The sequence below is a fragment of the Octopus bimaculoides genome, chromosome 21 (genome assembly GCF_001194135.2).
Source record: "Octopus bimaculoides isolate UCB-OBI-ISO-001 chromosome 21, ASM119413v2, whole genome shotgun sequence".
NCBI lineage: Eukaryota > Metazoa > Mollusca > Cephalopoda > Octopoda > Octopodidae > Octopus > Octopus bimaculoides.
The window spans coordinates 31779928-31792893 of NC_069001.1; the positions used below are offsets into that span (position 1 = coordinate 31779928).

Consider the following 12966-nt stretch of genomic DNA (forward strand, 5'->3'; position numbering starts at 1 on the left):
GGGGGGGGGGGGTCATAACGGTCAAGATATTTTTCAAAAATATAATTTAATATTTTTTTCTCAAATGTTATATTTCCATGGGTTGACTACATCCCATAATTCATTGCAATACAATTGATAAAATAATAAACAAAAAATATGCCACAGTCACATGTTACTATTGTCGTTGTTTAACCCTAGGTCAGCCTTGGGCACAGAGACATGATCAAAGACATGCCAAACAATGACAATTTCTTCTGGAAGGTGGGGGGATCTAGGACTGAATTACTACTGGTGTCTTTTTTTCTTTGTGAGATGGTAGAATGAGATTCTCAGAAAGAAGTTTGGTTGCTGTTTCTAGCAAATTGAGCAGCTATGTAGTGGCCTCCTCACCAGGTCATTGTTCTTGTACAAGGTATCCTTTAAGTCTCGATACATAGGAAATCTCATTAACTATATATATATTTTTTTATATATCTGGCTTGCCAGCCCTCAGTCAAACCATCCAACCCATGCCAGCATGGAAAGTTAAACGACAATGATGATGATGATATATAGATATGTATATGTTTGTGTGTCTGTGTTTGTCCCCCCACATCACTTGACAACCGATGTTGGTGTGTTTACATCCTCGTAACTTAGCGGTTCGGCAAAAGAAACCGATAGAATAAGTACTAGGCTTACAAGGAATAAGTCCTGGGGTCAATTTGTTCAACTAAAGGCGGTGCTCCAGCATGGCTGCAGCCAAATGACTGAATCACAGGCACAACACATTTGATGAAAGGCATAAAGAGTGAATGTGCTCAAACATGGCTCTGTGGAGTTATTGCATCGGATTCACATGAATTTTGCAAAAGCACATCAACCTCTTGCATCACAAATGGTGGAAATCATATTGAAGTTGTTCTTTGTTAGTATTCCAACTGAATAAAATGTTGTTGAAAATTTTATGCTTATTTCTTAAAAATATACATTTTGCCTATGTGTCCGAACTTTGGGGACGCCCTGTAGCTGCTCATTTCAACAGCAAATGAGAGTCAATACCATCTTAAGAACCATCAAGAACAGAATGAATACAGATGGGCTGGTCACATCGCGTGACTGAAGGACAACAGATGGACAACAAGACAATGGACAAGATCAAAGAGGCTGACCAAAGACAAGATGATGGGATGAGCTCCTACATGGCCATGACTGGCCAGAGACAGACAGTGATGGAAGGAGTCCAGGGAAGGGTTCCTACTTCAGGAGTGATGAAGCCCTGAACATTGGAATGGTTTATATGTGAAATCTTTCAAGCATCAATCACTTTCATACACATACTCACAGATACATACATATACCCATCACATATATGTAGCTATAAATACACACACACAAACACACACACATGTAGATGCATACTTATACACATTGTTACACACATGCAGTTACAGACACACATACACACACACATACAGATGTAGATACATACTTATATATGTTGTTTACAAACAAGTAATCAAAAACGCACACATATAGTCAGACACAAACACACACACATAGATATACAGAGGCATGTTACACGTTATCATACGCATGCAAAGTCACACACACAAACATACAGATACACATTCCTCACACACATACACACACAGTCACAGACAAACACACATATACTCATATGCACATACAAATGTACTCATACATATACAGATGTACTAATACCTAATACACATTCATACACACTGTTACACGCACACACACATACGGTTACACAGTGACACATCAAACAGACGCATCTCACAGGCATCAAAGATACACATCTCCTAGACACACACACACACATATTAAACACACAAACATTGCAGATAAACATCTATCTTCATATAACTCTGTCACTATCTCTCACTCTCACACACACACACACACACACACACACACACTGAAGAGACGTAAACAACGTAAACAAAAAAAAAACGACACAAACAAACAAACAAAAGCCTAACAGAATAGATTAAAGCTGACATGTAATTACTAAGAAAACAACTTCAAGAAAGCAAAAAACAACACAAATAACAAACAATGACATTTAACGAATTAAAATTTCCTCAAGATTAAATGCCTTATATAAATAAATAAACCACCGTTATTGTTGTTGTTATTACTATTGTTGTTGTTAAGGTGACGAGCTGGCAGAATCATTAACAGTCCAGACAAAATGCTTAGCAACATCTCGTTCACATTTACGTTCTGAGTTCAAATTCCCCCAACGTCGACTTAGCCTTTAAACCTTTTGGAGTCAATAAAATCAGTACCAGTCATGTACTGGGGTCGATGAAATCAACTATAACCCTCCCCCAAAACTTCAGGCCTTGTGCCCATAGTAGAAAGGATTATTATTATTATCATTATTATTATTATTATTATTATTACTGAGTGAGAGAGCAGCGGATGCCATCAAAGTGACACTGGGATAAAATATACAAAGCCCAATATACGTATTTGACCCAGACTGCCTTCTTCCAACTGTTAAACATGGAGGAGGATCTGTGATGATCTGGGAGGCTATAACTTGGAAATCTGCCGGCCCAATGGATTCCCTTCATGGCAGAATTAATAGTCAAGTTAAGCAAATTCATCCTATGGTAGCGGAACTGTTTCCAGAGGGAAACGCAATCTTTCAGGATGATAATGCACCAATTCATACAGCTAAAGTTGTTACTGAATGGCATGAGGAACATTCTAGTGAAGTTGAATATTTTATGTGGCCACCACAGTCCCCAGATCTCAGTATTATTGAACATTTATGGTGCATTTTAGAAAAACAAGTAAGGAGTCGATATCCTCCACCATCATCACTACAAGAACTGGGGACTGTTTTAGCTGAAGAATGGACAAAAATTCCTTTGGAAACAATTCAAACTTTGTACGAGTCCATACCTCATAGAATTCAAGGTGTAATTACTGTCAAAGGCAGTCCTACGCCACACTAAAATAAATCTGATTGAAATTTTAAGGTGGTTCCATTATTTTGCCCAATCCCTGTATACACACACACACACACATATACACAACAGGCTTCTTCCAGTTTCTGTCTACCAAATCCACTCACTAAGCTTTGGTTAGCCCAAGTCTATACTAGAAGACACTTGCCCAAGGTGCCAGGAAGTGGGACTGAACCCGGAACCATGTGGGTGGGAAGCAAGTTTCTAACCACAGAGCCATGCCTGCACCTATTTTATATTTATATACACACACACACTACAGACTTCTTTCAGTTTCTGTCTACCAAATCCACTCACAAGGTCAGCCCAAAGCTATAGTAAAAGACACCTGGCCATGGTTCCACACAGTGGAACTGAACCCAGAATCATATGGTTGAGAAGCAAGCTTCTGACTCCACAGCCATGCCTGTGCTTATATATAAAGAGAGGGAGGGAGGGAGGTAGATAGAGAGAGGGGGAACAACAACTGGAAGAATTACATAGCAAATGATGAGAGAGAGAGAGAGAGAGAGAGAGAGAGAGAGAGAGAGAGAGAAAGAGCAATGGTCGAGTGGGGTGCTGTGCATTCATTTACGATCTTACATTGAAAATGGTCAGCAGCTGTCAGCTGTTAGCTGATATACAATGGTCAGCAGCTGTCAGCTGTTAGCTGATATACAATGGTCAGCAGCTGTCAGCAATTAGCTGTAAGCTGGACAGTGTAATCATGACTGTGAAAATATTTTAGCAGATGACCGCATCACATTATAATTTGACTCAGGCAACTGTGAGAAGGCACCTGAAGAAGAAGAAGGACAGAACAAACACAAGTACGGGAGGGACGGAGGTAGGTGGGGAGGGCGGGGAGATGGAAAAGATATATTTGGGATATGTAATTGTGAAATTAGAGAATAGGTGGGAGGTGCTGGAGGTGAGGAAGTTGCATGTAATAGTTATGAGCAAGGGAACAATGGGAGAGAAATAGTCAGGAAAGACTAAGATGTGCTGTGGGCGTAGGTGTACACACACACACACACACACACACCCATATGGAGAAAAATAGAAAGATTGAGACAGAACTACTAAACAAAATGAAATGGTAAAACAATGTTACACACACACACACACACACACACATAAATACACTCACACATTCTTTTATTCTTTTCAGTCATTTGACTGCAGCCATGCTGGAGCACCACCTTTCAGCGTTTATTGTACCTATGCATCTTCCACATACAAAAGCTAGTTTCCCCGTTAACCTTCCTCTGATAGTGTTGCACTTGTTATGTGTCCAAAGCTTACACCAGGTGCATCTTATGGAGTTTCTACCTACACCTTTTCTACAGATCGAGAAAGGCCATCTACCTGAAGGGATTTGTGATTTGTTTGCCTTCCTATTTACTAAGGCTTTGGTTTTTGCTAGGTTAACTCTTAAGGCCTTTTGATTCTAGACTTTGTTCCCACACCTGGAACTTTTCTAGTTCAGGTGGTGATTCAGTTATAAGAACGAAGTAATTGGCATAGAGGAGCTCCCAGAGGCAGCCTGTCTTGAATTCCTCTGTTACTGCCTGGAGAACTATGATGAACAAGGACCAATCTTTGGTGAATCCCTACTTTTACCCTGAATTCTTCACTGTACTCACTGCCAACCCTCACCTTATTGGTAGCATCCCTGTACATAGCTTGTACAGCTCTCACCAACCACTCCCCTACCCTAGTTTCCGCATTGACCACCAGAATGACCCTAGCTCTTTTCACACCAATCCACTTCAGACTGCCCACCCTTGGCTCTATGATAGAAGCTTCCTGTTTTAAAGTGAAAGAAATTAAAACATTCCATCAAAATTCCATATTAAATTTTGTTCCCTCATCAGTTTAACCCTTTTGATACCAACCCACACGGGACCAGCTTCAATCTATAATACAAACTTCCTGTATTAAAGTGATCTAAATTAAATATTTCCCTCAAAATTTCATGCCAATTTAAATTCCAAACACCAGGTTAATAATGACAATGTCATTTGATTAAATTCTTCAACATTTTCAAAATTAACCGAAACAAAATCAGTTTATTTCAACAGAGATAATGGTAACAACAGGGTTAATAATGACAACCCTATTTTACTAAATCCTTCATTATTTTCAAAATTAATCCAAATAATGACATTGTATTTTTCATTATTTTCAAAATGAAGTGAAACAGAGGGAATGCATTTCAACAGAAATATGGCCGTGAAAGTGTTAATAATGAGAAGTTATATTTTTAAATTCTTCAATTTTTTCCAAAATTAATTGAAACAGAGCAAGTGCATTTCAACAGAAATATGGTAATGAAAGTGTTAAAATACACATAATCACTGCAAGGGTGAATTCTATTAGTCAGTGTAATGAAAAAGAATAGCAGTCTCTTGGGTCTGGAAAAAAGATAGTTCTGGAATTTCGTACATCTCAGTTAGAGCATGCATGGGCTAAGATTACGTGCCCTCCATTGTCAGTTAAAGTTTAGACAGTGTCATGTGACAACTTGCTGGGGCTACTTGCTGGAGCCTAGCACCAGGAAGTTTAGACAGTGTCATGTGACAACTTTCTGGGGCTGCCTACTGGGCCCTAGCAGTGGGAAATTTAGACAGTGTCACGTGACAATTTGCTGGGGCAGCCTGCTGGAGCCTAGCAGCAGGTATAAAAAGGGGAATTTGACAAGACAGTCAGTCGGACGCTGACACTCGTTGATGCTGCATCGAAGAGGCCAGGGAATAGAAGAAAGAAGACATGCACCCAACACCAGAGCTGAAGACACCTCCGAAAGGGGGGGCCCCGCCACGTCAAAACGGTAGAGGAGTAGGGGCCGAAACCGGACGTGGTTCCTCCTAATGATGTCTTAAGCTAACTGGATCCTATAAAGGTGCTGTTGTGGTAGCAGATCACGAAACATGGTTGAAATTCCCCAACCTGTGTAAGTGATATTTTTGTTTTAAAGTGATCAAATGTTTGTGCAGCACATCAGCTCACTCTCTACATCAAATCGACATAACCTGTGCAGGTGGTGCACAATGTGCCACACGTCAGATGATGAAGTGATCCCAGAGCAATATGGGAAGAAGTGTTTTGCTCAAGGACACATGTCACCCGATCCAGGAATTGAAACCAAAATCTCACAGCTGTGAGTGCAACATCTGGACCACTTGGTCATGTGCCCTCACTGAAACAAAATGGTAAGGACAAGAAAGCAATATATACAACAACAAATAGAAAAGAGGGTGGAAAAACAAAGGAGTCGGGGACAGTTTGAACTTAATCCAACTCTAACATTAAATTCTGGAATCTACTGAGTAATTCCTAGAAAAGTACTTTAGTGTATGTTTTTTTGTTTTTTTTTTAAGAAAATAAAATGGTAAATAAACTTGATGATAATAACAGGGAAACCTTGTTAAAATTTTACAAAAACAATGGAATAGGTCTTTTCTGTGGTAGTCTTAGAGTTTCACACTTTCCCTGTCTGAGAACGACAGCAGGTCGGTCGTTAATTCAACCTGTTTCCAAGCATATATCCGCCTAAATTCTTTGGCGCCAATCCAGTCAATAACCATTTAAGAATATCCCATTACTGCAACAACAACAGCAGCAGCAGCAACAACAACAACAACAGCAACAACAACAACAGTAGCACCAGCAGAAGCAGAAATTATTCACTAAGCAGATCAACCTGTCAGTGCTCAGTGCACATCCACTCGCAACCCATTGTCGAAATCTGCTCTCTTGTAATGACGAAGGCGCAATTTGTGCAACAATGAACATCATTAGGGAAATTGCAAACAAAGCACCTGACAGCGAAACTACAGGTTTAAGTAGGGGGACACCCACACACATACACACACACACACTTCCCGCGCTGCTACCACCACCACTGGTTGCTGAACGACCGCTTCATTCGACAAGAACATCTGCTGCTACAAAAACATTGCCGTTAACATTAACTGATTTACTTTTGTCAAAGAAGGAAGAAATGATTAAATAAGGATGATTCAGACCAAATCTGTTTAGCCTGAATGGAAAGCCTACTGCCACACACACACACAAACACACACAGACGTATGCACAAACACAGATACATGTACATACACCAGTACACATGCATGCAAAAATATTTATTACCACACACACATACACTAGCACATACCACCATAAATATGTCCACACACCAGCAATAGCATATTCACATATGCACAGTGGTACAGACACACACACACAAAAGCCTAGCAACATACAGACAAAAGCATACCAGCACACAGAGACGAACATACCAACACACAGAGACGAACATACCAACATACACATGCATGCACACACACACATGCATGCCCGCACACACACACACACACAAGCATATTAGCATGCACATACACAAACAGTAATATGTCCAACTGTGTGCACATGCACTCTTAAAATATTCAGAAAGTTCTTAATATAAAATTTTTAAACAGTCTAAGCCAAGGAAATTTTAGGAAGAAATAATTGTCAGATCATTTCAATTTAATGAAATTAACTTAATTAACACAAACCTTTCTATGCGTCTATTAATAAAGAGGAGGAGAGGGTGGGACAAGACGAAAGGACAGAAAGACCAGAATGATTAAAAGACTATTTCTATGCACAATTTCTTGGTTGATAGAAAAGTTCTTAGCTCAAGAATTGAACCATGAACCCCAAAACAGAAGTGTTGAGTCACTCCACTGACCACCAACACTGAGGTGCTGATAAAAAAAAAAAGGATTGAGGTCTTCAAACTCTGACAAATACTTGTCTTACTCAGCTTGGCTTTCGCTTTTTCCTGAAGATGGTGTCTCTGAATTGATTATTATGTGTGGGCTGCAGTTGAACCAGAGACCAACAAAACTCCTTGTAACACCAAAGATGAACTGAAGGCAAGGATTATGACAGCATTCACCAACTTAAACAAGGAGACCATCCAGAAGAGTTGCAGAAGATTCCAAAGTCGTCTGGTTGAAGCCAATGGTGATTTTATTGAATAAATTTACTCTTTAGTATTTCAAGATATTTTTATGTAATTTTGGTAAATATATCTGTTAAAATGAGTTGTCAGTGTTATATTCATTTTGCATTTGTTTCTGTCCCCACAGCTTAGTAGTTTTGAAAAAGAAACTGATAGAATAAGTATGAAGTGGTACCCCAGCATGGCCACAGTCCAACGATGGAAAGAAGCAAGATACAGAAGCTAAAAGATCACATAATAATAATATGGCTTTTTGCATTATTTAGTTACAAAAGTCCATGGATTGGGAGAATGACCAGCACTGTAGGGTAGTACTAACTAAATGGGAAAAGAAAAGAGCCCTTATATACTGAAGAAGAGGCCCCACAGACTAAGAATAAATGTATGACATGGGGAAAAGTGGAAGTTATGATTCTCAACAGCTGTTGTGCAATATAGGCTATAGAACAAAACTGATAAGTAAATATAATAAATCAAACATTTTTATTGAATGTCATATTTACAAACAGAGGTTAAATATACAGTTTTTATTGTTTTTATTAAAATCTGTTTGAATTCAGTCAGTTCAGGTTGAAGATGAGTTTTTTTTTGTTTTTCTTTTTTGCTTTTGGCAACGTTTGCAGCGACTACAGTTTTATATGCAGATGAATAAACACGATGTAACAAAATATCTTCTTTTTTTTTTGTCTTTGTCTTTGGTCAGTAAATGTTATTTCCTATTTGCTTCTATCTAGAAATCAAAGGAAATGACTACTATCCCCTTCAAACAGTGCTTTTTGTGACCTGGGCATCAATGTTTTCAAACTGACCAGTTTTCCATTACATTTCAGACAGATTCAGTACTGAGTTGCTGAAGCAGAAATATCATTATAGCAAATATTCTGCTCAATACCACAGATCTGCTTGTCAGTTGTATGGCCATAACCAGTTGAGCATGTCCTTTAGTGGCAGACAGTGTGTGGAAATGTGTGCATCTCTGATCATGAGCAGGAGTAGAGGGAGAGTATCATAGCCATGAGTTGAAAGGGATTCTTAAGGGTTTGAATAAATGTAAAAAAAAACAAAGTTTGAAGGAAATATTAGCCATTTTTCATACTTTCCAGGGGTAAGCAAATAGGAAATAACAGTTGCTACCCAAGGACAAAAATCATGTTACACAGTGCAATCTGTAAATCAGTGGTTTTCAACCATTTTTTGCCAATGGAAACCATATGATCCCTATTTTACTGTGTGATCCCTATGTTACTGTGTGATCCCTATTTTACCATTTGATCTCTATTTTGCTCATGTTAATAAAAAATCCAATTATATTTTCATGATTAAATATTATTAAGAAATGCATAAAAAAATTGTTAAAATATTTCGTGTCCCGTAGAAGTTAAACCAGGTAACTGCTCATAAACTTTAACAACAAAATTTTATATGGATCCCCAAGGATCATATGGACCCTGGTTGAGAACCACTGTGTCGGGTAATCATGGGCCACATGTAATTACTCAGTGGGCTACATGAGCCACATGTTCAAGACCCTTGCTAGAATGTTCCCAGCTCTTTACATTCTGCATCCAAATCCTGTTGAGATCAACTTTGCTTTTTATCCCCACCAATCAAGTCCCCCTATTTAAATGGAAAGCGAATGAGTATCTAGTTATGGCTCTTAAAGCTTTGAGTTCAATCCTCACTAAGGTTAGTGCTGCCATTCATTGTTCTGCAGTGAAAATATAATACAATACCAAGGGGGGAGGGGGGAGAAAGAGATGCAGACATCAGCAGCAGCAGCATCATTATCATCATTTTACATCTGCTTTCCATACGGATATGGGTTAGACAGTCTGACAGGAGCTGGTGAGCCAGAGGACTGCACCAAGCTCCAATTATCTGTTTCGTCATGGCTTCTATGGCTGGAAGCCCTTCTTAATGCCAACCACTTTACTGAGTGCTCTAGGAGCTTTTTATCAAACACCAGCACGGGTGCTTCATACAGAGTGCTAGCATGGGTACTTTATGTGGCACCAGAAATGAGATGTATATATATATATATATATAGACAGAGAGTAGAAAGAGGTAGAGACCTTAATAGGCATCACTATCATGGTCGTGTTCACTGTCATTGTCATCAAAAAACAAAGAGAAGACAGAGACTGAATGGTTTGATTTAGTTGAAAGTTTTGAAGGCAAGAAGAATGACTTACCTGAAATACTTGTGTCATTGTGCTCACCACTTCGGACATTGATGGCCTTTCATCATGTTTGCCTGCCCAACAACTGCAGAAAAAAAAATAAGAAAGATCATATATAAAAATGAAATCATTCACTGTGTAGCATAGAATTTTCTGAATATAAAGGATATGTATGCAAACCAATCATTCATCATACTATGACTAATACCTCTCATCGTGACTATCAATCACGCTTCTATCACTCATGACTTTTGCTCAGTAAAAACATTGATGAGAGAGGTCGTGAGGCCCTGTTTGTCCTATTAAGGACATGGCTACTGCTATAGTGCAAATGTCATCAAAAATGTACCCTGTGCACTTTGTAGGGTGGTTGGGGTTAGGAAGCTGAAAGATGAAAACTTGAGCAGAATGAGGTCCTCCGACCCATCTGGGTGAGCGTACCTGGAATGTGGATTGACTTGACCCCCAACCATGAGAACTCATTCAACGCTGTGCCAGCATGCATAGTGGAGGCATGTAGCGTAGTGGTTAGAGTGTTAGACTCATGATCATAAGATTGGAGTTTCGATTCATGGACCAGGCAATGTGTTGTGTTCTTGAACAAAACACTTCATTTCACATTACTCCAGTCCATTGACCTGGCAAAAATGACTAATCCTACGACAGACCACCGTCCCATCCAGGTGGTGAGTTTATACGCCATGAAACTAGGAAACCAGCCCTTATGAGTCAGTATAAGTTGAGAAGGTAACTTTACCTAAACGTTTTTTTACCAGCATCCATAGGGCCGACACTCCATTCCAGAGAAACGTTACAGAAGAATCAATAGCAATTAAAAACCAACACATCATTGGAGAGAAAGGCCTTCTTCAGGGAGGAAAGATACTGAGACAGAAATAAAGAAAGCAAAAATTCAACTGGAGAGAAGCAGAAAAGACAGCCCAGATTGCAGCAAAGTCATTTATGGCCAATGCACCATAGAAAGTAAAGAGTTGAAATAATTAAGGGAGTGACATCACATTTTGTCATCTTCCATTTATGATCTGCTAAACCTAATTCACAAGTCCCCGGCAAGCCCTACATATTATACAATCTATATGACAAATGCATGCTTACATGAAGCCTGAGATCTCACAATTTGCAGAGAAATATCATCTATATCAACATTTTATGCCTCTATGATATTACATGGATATCGAACATATATCTTACATATGCATTAGATATCCACACAATAAACTCGTTGAACCTTATCCAGACCGGCATTGACCACACTTGTATCTCTGCTACAAAATAGAATATATTCAGATATATTTCTAAATAATATAAATTATGTTCCCAATTCCTGTTGTGGAATTTAATGTGGGGGTGGGGGAGAAAGAGAGAGAGAGCAATTCAAATAGCACCTATTTCTCTGTGAGGCAGTAAATTGCGATCTGACAATACCCATGATTTGGTTAACTTATACCCTTTCAACTGAACAAAATAGATTTGCTAACGTATTAAATAATTTCTGCTTCACTGACGAGTGCACACTTGTGTGAAACCTGACATCTCACAGCTCACGAACAAATGTTTTATGCTGATATCAGCATATTATATCTCTACGTTTTTATATGTATATGGAATTTGAAATTCAGATTATCATCACATACACACACACACACACACACATGTATATATATATATATATATATATATATACAGGTATGTGTGTTTGTATATGGATATTACAACGAGCTGTGACAATCCATACATTTCAGATTATGCATTCACACTCCAAGTATATAATACAAATAATAGTTATTACACACACAGATATATAACACTCTCTCACACTCTCTCTACATAGATATAAACATATATTTATATATATATAAATACATACATATATATATAGATACACATATACATACATATACATACATACACATATATACATCCATACATAGACATACATATATATACATACATACATATATGTGTGTGTTTGTGCATATGTGCGTGTGTGTGCGTGCATATATATGAGTATATACATATATATGTATGTATGCAGGTGTGTATATTTATATGTGTGTGTGTGTGTATGTATATGTATGCATACAGACATATATATGGGTGGATGGATGGACATCACAGCTAGCAGTGACACTCTATATGGCAATACAGTTAAGAAGTTTTTCTTCCTAACTATAAGGCTTCAGGTTAACTTCCATAGTGTGGCACCTTGGGCGAAAGTCTGCAGTTGCCCCAGAATAGATATCAGAAACAGAAACTAATAGAAGCCTGTTACGCGTATGTGGAGAAAGAGGGGGTTGCGCACCCGCATCCTGACATTGTGTGATAGTTGTAAACGAGTGTCACCATTATGGAAGCAACGCCATTTCCATTCTTCTGTGGAAACACAATTGGTCGTGGGGGGATATTATGTTGCTTTAAAAGCAAGTGAGGGTTAGTGACAGGAAGGGCATCCAACCATGAACAAAAAATCTACCAACAGATTCAGTCTGACCCAGGTAAGCAAAAAAAAAAATACAGTGGATGATAAAATGATGATGTATCATTTGTCTTTTACATGTGACAGTCACTAGACTGCAGACATGCTGGGGCACCACCTTGCAGAGATTTTAGTCAAACAAATCAACTCCAGTATATATTCCTTTTAAGCCTGGTACTTATTCTGTCAATGGCTTTTGCTGAACCGCTATGTTACTTAAGCACGCCCACACTGGTTGTCAAGCATTGGGAGAAGGGGAGGCACCAAAGACTCTCACACACATGCGTGCATATATATATATATATATATATATATATATATATATATATA

The 12966-nt window shown here is 38.6% G+C and overlaps 1 long non-coding RNA gene across 1 annotated transcript in view; it reads right to left on the minus strand.

Annotated features, from left to right (window-relative positions):
* LOC128250440 (uncharacterized) overlaps positions 1–12966 on the minus strand; it is a 77377-nt gene that overhangs the window by 13683 nt on the left and 50728 nt on the right. Inside the window, exon 2 of the long non-coding RNA XR_008266455.1 lies at positions 10152–10224. This is a non-coding gene — a long non-coding RNA (uncharacterized LOC128250440). The remainder of the gene's footprint in view (positions 1–10151; positions 10225–12966) is intronic.